A 12,069-nucleotide genomic window follows, 5' to 3' on the forward strand; every position below is an offset into this window, starting at 1 on the left:
AGGAGGAGGAGAGAGGAGAGAAGAAAAAACAGGAGGGACCAAGGAGCTCCCTCTACCCGTCCTTGAAGGAATTTCAGGATGATAACCAGTTCTCTGCCCTGACTTTACATGATCAGGATGCAGGAGAGTCAGATCAAAGCACAGAAAATGAGGGGGAAGGGCCCCCGGAGGAGCTAAGTTCAAATGAAGAGGGAGAATTAGAGGAGCAAGCTGCCAGGTATGAGGCTGATAGATACGGCCCCAGGGGAGGATTTGGTGCAGACAATGGCCAGGGCGTTTCCCGACCTACCCCTTCTGCCCCGCCCCCCTGCATCCCTAAGACAGGGAACTCCCTTATCAGTGCTTGTACCTGGTCTCCGCTGAAAACTTTAAAAGATCTTATGGCCTCCGCTCAACAGTACTGCACTAGTGCGTAGGCTTAAAGCCATGGCCATGACTCCCACAGACTGGTACGAAATTGGACGCTCTTGCCTAACGCATGGCCAATTCCTGGCATTTAGTGCCTCAGCAGCGGATTTGGCTGTGGCCCGGCATGGCCAAAATGTTGCTAATGGCCATCCTGAATGGACGGCGGACATGCTCTTTGGACAAGGCCTTTATGTGGCAGATCAAATGAACTATCCCATGGAAGTGTATCGCCAGGTTAATGATATATTTTATAGGGCTTGGAAGTCCCTCTCTAACAAGGGAGAGCTTCGAGGTGGCCTTACAAAAATCATCCAGAAGCCTGTCGAACCTTTTACTGATTTTGTTGGGCGAGTTCCTGACGTTTAGTAAATTATCTAAACTCCTTGCAAAGGCAGGCTTAAACTTGGCACCAGAAAAGGTGCAATTTTCAGAAAAGGTTCAGTTTTTAGGTTCCATAATTTCTCCCACAGTTGTTACACCTCAAAAGGTGGTATTAAAGACAAAGCATTTGCATACCCTTCATGATTTTCAAAAATTAATGGGGGACGTAAATTGGGTCCGAAATTTTCTTAATGTCCCTCGCTCTGAATTGTTGCCCCTCTTTTCCTTATTGGAGGGAGACCCGGATGTTACCTCACCTAGAAAATTGACTGTTCAGGCTAAGAGTTCCATTCAGCGTCTTGAACAGGCCATAGAAAATGCACAACTTTTGCGTGTAAATCCATCAGCGCCAATCTTATTGTGCATTTTTAAAACAAAGAATTATCCTACAGGAGTATTATGGCAAGAAGGCCCATTGTTATGGTTGCATGGAAATTCTTATGGCTTAAAAACTATTCAGTATTTTCCAGAATTAGTTGCTTTGTTAGCTCTTACAGGTTGCAAGGCGTGTTTGACTCACTTTGCAAAATTTCCTGACAAATTAATTATTCCTTATACCCGGCAACAAGTACAAATATTGGCTGCCTCTGTTGACTGGTGGGCAGTTTTGGTGTGCTCCTTTCCAAATATAATTGACAATCATTATCCCAAACATCCACTGCTGAATTTTGTGCGTGAAGATTGGGTGTATTTCTATTGGCGCGTTCCACAATTCCCTGACCCTGGGGATTGTAAGGGAGGCCAGTAGAATGAACTACCTGCATTTGAGTGCAAAAGGAGCGAAATCCGGCAGAGGCATAAGCAGGGCCATTATCTGTTTTCAATTTTAATGGTTTTCCCCATGCTGCCCAGGCTTCCAAGCAATGAACTTTGACATGGGACACCCTTTCCCCTGTAAGGGCTGTGGCATGCAATATGCCAGAGAAAGTGTCCACTGAAACATGAACATATTTTGTCCTGCCAAATTCAGGCACATGAGTAACATCCATTTGCCATAAGGCATTAGAGCAAAGGCCTCTAGGATTAACTCCAATTATGAAAGAGGGATGATATACTACACAGGATTGACAAGCTTTAACAATCTCTCTAGCCTGTTGGCGTGAAATGGAAAACTTATAACGAAGGGTTTTTGCAGAAACATGATAAAGTTGATGAAAATCTCGTGCTAATTGAACAGAATTATGGGAAAGGCCCACCAGGGCTCTGGCAGTCAAATCCACTAAGGCATTGGCCTCTGACATGGGACCAGGCAAGCCAGTATGTGCCCGAATATGACCAATGAAAAAAGGATTTTTCCTTTGTAAAATTAAACTCTGAAGTTGGGATAATATATTTGAAACTGTACTGCTACCTTTTATGGAGGCTGCGACTTCCAGGGATGCCACTGCATTAACTACATATTGTGAATCAGAATATAGGTTAAAAGGCTCAGGAAATTTCCCGAATACTTCTAAAACTGTTAGACATTCAACTACTTGTGGAGTTTCTGGTTGAAAATTTAAAGTTACTGGCTCTTTTCCTTGAACTACATAGGCACCTCGGCCTGTTTTTGACCCATCTGTAAATATAATTAGGGCATTACTCAGAGGCAGTTTTTTCGTAACTTTGGGGAAATACACCCAATCTTCACGCACAAAATTCAGCAGTGGATGTTTGGGATAATGATTGTCAATTATATTTGGAAAGGAGCACACCAAAACTGCCCACCGGTCAACAGAGGCAGCCAATATTTGTACTTGTTGCCGGGTATAAGGAATAATTAATTTGTCAGGAAATTTAACAAAGCAACTAATTCTGGAAAATACTGAATAGTTTTTAAGCCATAAGAATTTCCATGCAACCATAACAATGGGCCTTCTTGCCATAATACTCCTGTAGGATAATTTTTTGTTTTAAATATGCACAATAAGATTGGCGCTGATGGATTTACACGCAAGAGTTGTGCATTTTCTATGGCCTGTTCAAGACGCTGAATGGAACTCTTAGCCTGAACAGTCAATTTTCTAGGTGAAGTAACATCCGGATCTCCCTCCAATAAGGAAAAGAGGGGCAACAATTCAGAGCGAGGGACATTAAGAAAATTTCGGACCCAATTTACGTCCCCCATTAATTTTTGAAAATCATGAAGGGTATGCAAATGATTTGTTTTCAAGACGACCTTTTGGGGTGTCACAGCTATGGGAGAAATTATGGAACCTAAAAACTGAACCTTTTCTGAAAATTGCACCTTTTCTGGTGCCAAGTTTAAGCCTGCCTTTGCAAGAAGTTTAGACAACTTACTAAACGTCAAGAACTCGCCCAACAAAATATAAGAGACTGGCTCCAGAACTCTCTGTCCCGTAATGGGATTTTCAAAAACAGGAAAAGCAGAGGCCAACCGAGACCAGGTACGGGCTTTGATAAAGGAACTTCCCTTCTTTGGGATGTAGGGAGGCGGGGCAGAGGGGGCAGGTCGAGCCTGGCCATTGTCTGCACCAAATCCTCCCCTGGGGCTGTATCTGTCAGCCTCATACGCGGCAGCCTGTTTCTCTAGCTCCTCCTCTTCATTTGAACTTAGCTCCTCCGGGAGCCCATCCCCCTCATTATCTGTGCTTTGATCTGACTCTCCTGCATCCTGATAGAGGGAGCTCCTTGGTCCCTCCTGTTTTTTCTTTTCTCTTCTCTCCTCCTCCTGCACTGTACTTTGTGAGGGCTGCAGTCCCTCAATTCCATTCTTTTGTTTTCTCTTACATTTTACCCCACTCTTGGTGGTCCCTCCTTCCTTGTACGATGACTCCGAGAGACTATCCTGGTGCTTAATTAATACCTTCCTCCCTTCTTTAATAATCTCAGTATTTCTGCCCTCCTCCAAACAAGCGCGCACCATTCTCCATATGGGCAACGTGGCGCGGGAGACCCCTCCCTTTTCTAGAGCTCTATCCAGGTCCTGGCCTAATATATCCCAACAGGCCAGTGAGAGATCTCCAGACTCCGCAAACCATGGGGCGTGTATCTCAATCTCTGTTAACACTCTATGTATTGTGCCGCGGGAAATTCTCAGCCCACGCTGTTTAAGAAGGGCTTGTAAGGGGGCACAGAAGTCCCTTATACGGCACACACTTCCTGAAGAGTTACCCATACTGATGTTTAAAGACCGAGTTAACACAAACCACAGAGGAAGAAGGATAACAAGCACCCAGACAGGAACTTCTCAGAACAACATACCTAGAAGGAGTCCTCTTCACGTGTCAAGTTCTGGATCCTCTTCGGCCCCTCCGCAGGTCCCGGGTTTCCGGCACCAGTTGCGGCGCCCGGCACCCCTGACCAGCAGGGAAGAACGGACACCACCCGAGGATCCTTCCTGTATCACGCTTTTAATGAAGAGCCACTTGGTTAAAGGGAGAGCTGAGCAGAGGAGCGCGGGGCAGGGAAATGCAGCTGCTTATAAACAATCAAAGAACGCGGAACTTTTTCCATTGGCTGCTGTGTTGCTAGGATACACTATGGCAGAACAAAACTCAGGATTGGTCAGGCCTCTGACGTCATACGCGCAGACTCAGCGGAGCGAGCAAAGGCTCTGCACTCACACACCAGATAAGGGGAACTAAGAAATTTGTATACAATGAGCGAGGCAGGGGACAGGCGCCGTCTCGGCTGCTCCGGCTCCCCACAAGAAACTCCACAAGTAGTTGAATGTCTAACAGTTTTAGAAGTATTCGGGAAATTTCCTGAGCCTTTTAACCTGTATTCTGATTCACAATATGTAGTTAATGCAGTGGCATCCCTGGAAGTCGCCGCCTCCATAAAAGGTAGCAGTACAGTTTCAAATATATTATCCCAACTTCAGAGTTTAATTTTACAAAGGAAAAATCCTTTTTTCATTGGTCATATTCAGGCACATACTGGCTTGCCTGGTCCCATGTCAGAGGCCAATGCCTTAGTGGATTTGACTGCCAGAGCCCTGGTGGGCCTTTCCCATAATTCTGTTCAATTAGCATGAGATTTTCATCAGCTTTATCATGTTTCTGCAAAAACCCTTTGTTATAAGTTTTCCATTTCACGCCAACAGGCTAGAGAAATTGTTAAAGCTTGTCAATCCTGTGTGGTTTATCACCCCTCTTTTATAATTGGGGTTAATCCTAGAGGACTTTGTTCTAATGCCCTGTGGCAAATGGATGTTACTCATGTACCTGAATTTGGCCGAGTAAAATATATACATGTCTCTGTGGATACCTTCTCTGGCATAATGCATGCCACCGCCCTTACTGGAGAAAAGGTGTCACATGTCAAAGTCCATTGCTTGGAAGCCTGGGCAGCATGGGGAAAACCATTAAAATTGAAAACAGATAATGGCCCTGCTTATGCCTCTGCCGGATTTCGCTCCTTTTGCACTCAAATGCAGGTAGTTCATTCTACTGGCCTCCCTTACAATCCCCAGGGTCAGGGAATTGTGGAATGCGCCAATAGAACACTTAAACAACTTTTATTTAAACAAAAGGAGGGAATAGGCCGAGATGCCTCCCCCAGAGAAAGGCTGGCCATTGCACTGTTTACCTTAAATTATGTAACAGTGGATGACAATGGACAATCAGCTGCTGATCGGCATGCTGGCAAAATGGCAATACCACCCACACAAAAAGTAATGTTGAAAAATGTTATCGATAATAAATGGTATGGACCGGATCCTGTAAATCAGAGATCCAGGGGAGCTGTTTGTGTTTTTCCACAGGGACAGGAATCCCCCCATTGGGTGCCGCAGCGCCTCGTAAGGATATTGGAGGAAAATCAAACGCCTAAAGAGGACGATGCGAAACAAAATCCTGGGAATAACCCTGTTAATAATTCTTCTGCTGCCACGACTTTGGATGAAGAGACAGAAGGGAAAAAGCAACAAGGAAAAGACGATGTGGGCAGTGATGAAGACCTTTCCATTACCAATGCCTGTGACTAATGCTTCTTCCGTTTTCCCCTTTGTGCCACCAATTCTTCCTTGCAACTTCCCTAGGACTGCAAGGTTCCCTATGCCTTACCCTGTCAAAAAATCTGTCCTTCTGTGTTAGGCTGGTTTCTCAAAAATTGGGTCGCTCTGATTAATGTATAGTTCTGGCAAGGGAAGGGTTGTGGGGTTTTCTGCACTTGTTCCAGAGGCGGACCTTCCTGTTTATGTTTTTACTCTTTAAAGCTTCAAGTAATGATAGTATTTTAAATTGTTCTGCCATAGAGTGTAAATTGAGTCAATGCTGGAGCCGTTGCCTACATTTGTTCCAGTTCCTGTGAATGTTTGTTGCAGTTTGTTTTGGGTTTTGTGTCTTTAGCCTTTGGTTGCTCTGCCGAATGAGGTCTCGCAATAAGAGAGAGAGAGCAATGCTTGTTCATGCACTCACTGCCTTGGAGCAGGGACACTCCCCCAAAATTTGGCTTGCAGCTTTAAAGGTCAACTAAAACTGTCCTGTACTGCCTTTGCACCCTCGAGACCTTAGTCTATTGCACGAGGAATAGGAGTATAGGCAGCCAAGAGTTGTGAAATGATGGACAAAGTACCACTCCTGACCCTAACAGGTCAGGGAGAGCATGTGCGTCAGCATATGGGTCTGCGCCCCTAGCCCATCTCCACAAAGGGAAAAGAGGACCTGAAGGGGAGGGATCCAGAGTTGATCGCCTGGGTCACTCCTCTAGAGTAGGACCTCAAGTTTTACTTTGGAGGACAGCACCTCTACTCTCTTCACAACAGGTATGTTGGCCTGCTGCATTAAAACAGAAAGGGGGAGATGTGGGGAGCCGGAGCGGCCGACATTACAAGACGGCGCCTGTCCCCTGCCTCGCTCTTTGTGAACAACTTCTTAGTTCTCCTTATTTGGTATGTGAGTGCGGAGCCTTTGCTCGTTCCACTGAGTCTGCGCGTATGACGTCAGAGGCCTGACCAATCCCGAGTTTTAAAATGACCCTGGCAACAGAGCAGCCAATGGCAAAAGCCCCGTGTTCCTTGATTGTTTATAAGCAGCTGCATTTCCCTGCCCCGGGCCCCTCTGCTTCAGCTCTCCCTTTAATCAAGTTGCTCTTCAATAAAGCGTGATACGAGAAGGATCCTCGGGTGGTGTCCGTTCTTCCCTGCTGGTCAGGGGTGCCGGGCGCCGCACTCATATATACATATATATACATATACTTGTGTATATATAACATATATATTCATATTATATTACATATAAGATGCATTTTTCTTTAAAGCAGGATATTGATTTGATGTTAGAAAAGAACAGTATGGCACATTAGAGATTATCAGCAATCTAGAAGGAATGATTTTCTTTCCTGTACTGCTGTGTAAAGTCAGGATTTTGTACTTGTTTAGCTTAGTCACATTTTTTTGGATACAAAAGTATTTATTTTATGAAATTGGTATTTAAAATAAACTTTTCATCTGTCTACTCACAAAATCTAATTTAAAACATGATACATTTCTCTCTAGCTGATTTGATGCTATGCTTTACAAACAATACTCACTTATTACTTTTTATTAAGAACCTGTACTAAAGAAGTTTTTGTTTTATCAGAAAGCATTTCCCTTTTCTTATAGAGTGCTTCTTAAATGAAGACACCAACAAGAACTACTTTCAGATGGTACAGAATTTCTTATTTCTTGAAGACTCTGTGGTTGACCACTTCTTCATTAGTTACCTGCAGCAGCAAAACACCTTCCTTACTACCAACACCACTGAAGGAACCAAGAAAAGCTTTATTAATGATCACTTGGCTTGCCTCAGCTGTTGAAATGAAGCACTTTATAGTCTTTGTGGCAGCAGAATATACTTGTCCATGGTTCCTATCAATGCTAAAATTCCAGCAGGGAAAAAAATGATATGTTAAGCACCCAAATCTTCATGGAGAGGGGAGGGGGGAGAAAGAAGGAACAAAAGGGAAAAACAACCTTTTCTCTGAAAAGGGAGGCTTGAAGTCTTTGTCAGAGGATAAGATTTCCAAGTGGCTCTGTTCAAAAGTCCAACTTGGAGTTTCTGATGAACATTTCCTTTGCAGAAATCCAAAAAAGCTCCTTGGGGGAAGAGGAAGCAACAGTGAATGATTTGTGCCATTTTCCATGTCTCTCACAGAAATGAACACCTATGCTTTGATTCATAACACAATGAGCAAAGGCTTTCCTAACCTAACCTGGGGCTTCAAAACAATTCCATGCATGCAGCAGATGTGTAGGAGATTGTCATGCCAATCACAAAGGTCTCTACAATGCAACTACGGAGTCCTGAAGGACTGTTGACCGAGAGGTATCCATGCTAGTACTGACCACCTCTTCCTCGCTGGGCAACTACTATATTTTTTTGCCAGCCCTGGGCTTGAGTTCAGCATCTGAGCACTGTCCTTGGACTTTCTCAAGGCTAGGTGTCTACCACTTGAACCTCAGGACCACTTTCAGTTTTTTTCTTTTTGACATTTTTATTGTAATTAATAAAAGGGTTACATGATGTTTGCCTGATAGAACGTGCATTAATTCACATACATTGTTACCCTTTCACATGTCTTGGTCCCCATTACACTCCCCCCCACCCCAAACTTTCAGTTTTTTTTCTATGTATGTTGTACCAAGGAATCGAAACCGGGTCTTCGTGCATGCTAGGCAAGCACTCTACCACTAGGCCAAACTCCTGGCCCCTGGGCAATTACATTTGCTGGAGCCAGATGAGACCTCAGGAAGCAAGAGTTCTCTCTAACTTGCATAGAGCCCTCATTGTAAGGCTAGGGGATAGAAATTGATGAGTTCTAGGCTCCTTCCAGTTCTCAGATCCTCACTAAAGATTTAGACTCCCTTTACCTTGAGGACTCTTCACTTCCTTCTGCTGATGTTCTGTGGGAATAAATCTGTTTGGGAAGAAAGCACAATCAGGATTATCCACCAACATTAAGTACTTTCAACTGCTCATTCCTTTACTTATATATCTTATCTACCCAGGAGGTGGCTTTTATGACCCCGGGAATTCTGCTCTTTTTCTCTTCCACAGTACCTAGCTGAGGGTCTTGTCTGAAGCTAGAATTTTAATACATGCATTTACTATTTTAGATAAATTCTAACAGGAAATTCGTCAGATAAATTCTAACAGGAAATTCGTCGTGATAACTCTTAAAACAGTAAAGGAAATGCCCGTTAACCGATTGCACACTTGCCTAGGGACCAAAACACCAGTATTATTATCAAATCCAAAACAAGATCACTGTCTTTATTACAATTATTACTGTCATGAGGCACTGCTATTGAAGACAACCTATGTAATGAAGACATAAATCGAACACAAATATTAGAAAGGAACCAAACTATTTTTATTTGTATATGAAAATGATGGATAACTAAAAAATGCCTGAGAGCCAGGCACTGTGTCTCACACCTGTGATCCTAGCTAATCAAGAGGCTAGGACATGGGGATCAAAGTTTGAAGCCAGTCTGCGCAGGAAAGTACGTGAGACTCCGACTTCCAATTAACCACAGAAAAGCCGGATGTAGAAAAAAATAAAGCCCAAGAGAATCAGCTAATATTATTGGACCAATACTATGAAAATTCAGTGAAGTGGGCAGAAAGAAAATATGGAGATCAGCACACAAACAATAGCTTTCCTAGGTACCCATAGGATTTAGAGGTAAAGAAAGATACAACTTATAATAGCAATAGAGGTATAGGAAAGCATCTTAGAATAAACAACAGAAGATGGAGCATTGCCTAATGGAAGAGTGTTTGGCTAGCACGCATGAAGTGCTGGGTTTGATTCCTCAGTACCAAATACACAGAAAAAACTGGAAGCAGTGCTGTGGCTCAAGTGATAGAGTGCTGGCCTTGAGGAAAGCCCAAGGTCAGTGCTCAGGCCCTGAGCTTCAACCTCAGAACTTGTAATAAATAAATAAATAAATAGGAAGTAAGAAGTATAAACAATAGTAAAGTTATATAAAAATCTTGGATAAAACCTCAAAATCACTGGGTGCTGATGGCTCATACTTGTAATTCTAGCTACTCAGGAGGCTGAGATCTGATAATTATGGTTCCAAGTCAGCCCAGGCAGGAAAGTCCATAAGACTATTATCTCTAGTTAGCCACCAGAAAACCAGAAGTGGCAATGTGGCTCAAAGTGGAGGGTGTTAAGTTGGAGGGGGAAAGCTCAGGGACAGTGCACAGGTCCTGAGTTCAAACTAAAAAAAAAAAAAACAACAACAAGAAAAACCTAGGGCAATGCATGGTGTCATAGTTTTAGTCAAAACTGTTTGTGAACCTGGTTATTAGTACCTCAAAGCCTAGCTACTCAGGAGGCTGAGATCTGAGCACCATGGTTCAAAGCCAGCCTGAGCAGAAAAATAGATAAGACTTTAAGCTGCAATTAACCACCAGAAGTAGAGCTATGGCTTAAAGTGGTAGAGCACTAACCTTGAGTGAGAAAGCTAAGGGATGGCATGTAGTCCTTGAGTTCAAGCCCCAAGCAGGACAAAAAGAAACGAAACAGGGCCACGAGTTTGGCCCAATGGTAGAGTGCTTGCCCTAGCATGCACGAAGACCTGGGTTCAATTCCTCAGTACTAAATATGTAGAAAAAAGCCAGAAGTGGTTCTGAGGCTTAAGTGGTAGAGTTCTAACCTTGAGAAATCCCAAGGACAGTGCGCAGGCCCTGAGCTTGAGCGCAGGACTGGCAAAAAAAAAAAGAAGAAGCCTATTTATGAGGCAGAAATAAGAGACCTACGGTGTCAGGATGGATTCTAGCTGAAAAACACAAACAAAAATGCTGGGGAGATAGATTATATGGTAGGCAAGTACCTAGCCAATATGAGGTTCTAAGTTCCAACCTCATTATCAGAAGAAACATTTAGCAGAAATCTCAACCTACAATTGTAACATTTTTCAAATTCATCGCCATTAAAAATTTTTTTTGTGGGGCTGGGAGTTTGGCCTAGTGGTAGAGTGGTTGCCTAGCATGCACGAATACCCGGGTTCGATTCCTTGGTACCACATACATAGAAAAAAGCTGGAAGTGGTGCTGAGGCTCAAGTGGTAGAGCTCTAGCCTTTAGAAAGTCCAAGGACAGTGCTCAGGCCTTGAGCCCAAGCCCAAGACTGGCCAAAAAAAAAAATTGCATCTTAGGGTTGTTTTTATTTGCATTTCCTTTACGACCATAGATGATGAACATTTTCTTATATGCTTTTCTGCCATTTTAGTCTCTTCTTCTGATAAGTCTCTCTTTAGTTCCCTTGCCCATTTAGTGAATGGCTTATTTGGTTTTCGGGGATTTGAACTCAGACAATGACAGTTGCTGGCGGGGTTGTGGAGATAAAGGAACCCTACTACACTGCTGGTGGGAATGTAGACTAGTTCAGCTACTCTGGAAAGCAGTGTGGAGGTTCCTTAAAGAACTGAAAATAGACCTTCCCTACGATCCCGCTATACCACTTCTGGGCATCTATCCTGAACATCATGACCCAAGATACTGTAAGGACACCTGCTCAGCTATGTTCATCTCTGCACTATTCACAATAGCCAGGTGATGGAAACAATGCAGATGCCCTACTGCAGATGAATGGATACAGAAAATGTGGTATATATACACAATGGAATTCTACATAGCCAACAGACAAGATAAAATAATGGCATTCTCAGGGATGTGAATGAATCTAGAGCGAATCATGTTGAGTGAGACAAGTCAAGACCTAAGGAACAAAAGGCGCATGGTGTCCTTAATATGGGCCTATTAAATCCAAAGAGTACAAGAGCGAGGACTCAATAACTGCATACCCAAAGCTATGGACATGGTAATGGAAATACAACATAACTATAGAGACATAAAAACCTATGACTCTATAGACATACTATTTTATTTCATAAATTAATATGTTTCTATGACATACAAACCCTTAGCCTAATTTTGATTAAGTTCTAAATACTAAGTCCCAGTGATTGTAATTAGAGATTCCCTCCTTGAACACTTGTTTGTTAAATTTGTCATTTAAAATATGATGTAAACATAAGCCATATAATGAATGATTGTTGTTTTTAAGGTACTATGTTATCTCTCATCTCTTTTGCTGTCCCTTGGTTGTCTCATATTGTTACACTATCTTACTTTGTTACCTGATATATTGGATATATTTGTATTTGGTTATTTGAAACTGGATAGGGAACGGGGGAAAACAAGATGGGGTTGGGGGGGGGGGAAATGGGGACCAAGACATGTGAAAGGGTATCAGTGTATGGGAATTAATGCACCATCTGTCTGGCAAATATCATGTAACCCTTCTATTAATTACAAGAAAAATATATGAATAAGA

The 12,069-nt window shown here is 43.0% G+C and overlaps 1 protein-coding gene and 1 long non-coding RNA gene across 3 annotated transcripts in view; one reads left to right on the forward strand and one right to left on the reverse strand.

Moving 5' to 3' along the window:
* LOC150050778 (uncharacterized) overlaps window positions 1-6,852 on the forward strand; it is a 72,562-nt gene extending 65,710 nt beyond the window's left edge. Inside the window, exons 1-2 of one of the 2 annotated variants that reach the window (XR_016538262.1) lie at window positions 4,199-4,577; window positions 5,498-6,852. This is a non-coding gene — a long non-coding RNA (uncharacterized LOC150050778). Of the gene's footprint in view, window positions 1-4,198; window positions 4,578-5,497 lie in introns of those variants that run through there. The other variant, XR_016538263.1, reaches the window with a different exon arrangement.
* The window catches only part of LOC150050782 (leucine-rich repeat-containing protein 37A2-like), a 106,867-nt gene that overhangs the window by 23,297 nt on the left and 71,501 nt on the right, over window positions 1-12,069 (reverse strand).

This window comes from Megascapheus bottae, chromosome 17 (genome assembly GCF_031878675.1).
Source record: "Megascapheus bottae isolate mThoBot1 chromosome 17, mThoBot2.hap1, whole genome shotgun sequence".
NCBI classification, from domain to species: Eukaryota; Metazoa; Chordata; class Mammalia; order Rodentia; family Geomyidae; genus Megascapheus; species Megascapheus bottae.